Below are 1,488 nucleotides of genomic sequence, written 5' to 3' on the forward strand. Positions count from 1 at the left end.
AAACCCCATAAAAAAAAAAAAAAAAAAAAAAAAAAAAAAAAAAGTACACACACACACACGAGTAGAATCCACAACCCAGCACAGCAAAATTAAAACACAGTCATAAACTGAGTCCCTACCAGGGAACTGTCAATCAAGTTCAATTCTGGCTGGATGGAAAATCAATGGAAAGGGAGGGTCTGATCCCTGAGGGGCTCTGCTTCACGAAAAGAGGATATTAACAAATAAATCTCAGTACCTAGGTGAGAAATCTAGCCAAGAACAAAGGTCCTTTATGTATTCAAACCCTGGTACATCTTATTCAAGTGTATTCAAATCTATGGTGAAGAAATTCAATGTAACTAAGTCTCAGTGAACGCAAACTGCATGGCATACTCTCAAAACCCTAAAACTACAGGCAAAGGCCACAAGAGTGGCATGGAAAGCAAAGGAGCAGCACTGAGAACAAGCTGGCAGGAAATTCTGAGAGCACCAGAAGGAACCTAGTCCAACCTTCTGGACACACACCTGCAAAAACATAAGCAGAGAGCTAATGCAGCTTCCCCTCAACCAGATGAAGAACCCAAACAAAACTGAGATAAGTCCTATTGTAGGGTTGGGACTGTGACTCACTGGTAGAGCCACAGTTTCTATCCTTAGGCCCAAAATACAGAAAGAAAAACTTATGGCCAGTAGTCTATTGTCACTTTTACAATCTTTCCTTTTACAGTAGTAAAACAACAGTTCTAACCCAAGAAACCTAGGGGGCTGGGGATTTAGCTCAGTGGTTCCGCCACCTGCTCCATAAGCGCAGGTCTGGATTCGATCCCCAGTACCAAAAAGAAAAAGAAAATAACCTACGGAGAATGTTTTGAGCTTGCAATGGCCAAAAGACTATCTATCAAATCCACATATGGTTATTTGACATGGCCAGTGGGAGTAAGAAGAGCTATGTTTTTTTTGTTTTTGTTTTGAGACAGGATATCACTGTCTCAGTGCAAACTGGTCTTTAATTTACTAAGCCCAGGCTGATCAGAAACTCACAGTGATCCTCCTGTCTCAGCCTCCCAAGCGCAGGGATTATAGGCATGCACCCACCACCCCTGGCACAAGCTATAAGTATTAAAATACAATCCAGACTTAAACACTGAGTAAGTCTTCAAAGTGCAAAACATCTCATTCAAAGTAAATTTCTTCAGGATGACTTACTACAGTAGAATCCTTATAAATCTCCCAAGGATATGAATACTACAAGGTAATTTGGGGAAAACAGATTTGTTCTCTTAGCCTAATGACCATTTGGCTCTATATGTATCAAGGGCTACAAAATCAAATACTTTCAGAGAGAGTAAATCCCCGGTACAAAAAAGGAAAAAAAAAAAAAAAACTTTCAGAGAGAACAGATCACATGAATGAACCAAAAGAGTAACAGACTGGATGAAGGACTCTGACAACCTGGAAAAGGCCTAAAGTGTTTCACATTAATAAATTAAGGGGGGGGGAGGCAAA

The 1,488-nt window shown here is 40.3% G+C and overlaps 1 protein-coding gene across 5 annotated transcripts in view; it reads right to left on the reverse strand.

The window, feature by feature from the left end:
* The window catches only part of Mapre1 (microtubule associated protein RP/EB family member 1), a 32,875-nt gene that overhangs the window by 4,708 nt on the left and 26,679 nt on the right, over positions 1-1,488 (reverse strand). The window lies entirely within an intron of this gene.

Source organism: Fukomys damarensis, unplaced genomic scaffold (assembly GCF_012274545.1).
Source record: "Fukomys damarensis isolate Sample0158 unplaced genomic scaffold, DMR_v1.0_HiC HiC_scaffold_22, whole genome shotgun sequence".
NCBI classification, from domain to species: domain Eukaryota; kingdom Metazoa; phylum Chordata; class Mammalia; order Rodentia; family Bathyergidae; genus Fukomys; species Fukomys damarensis.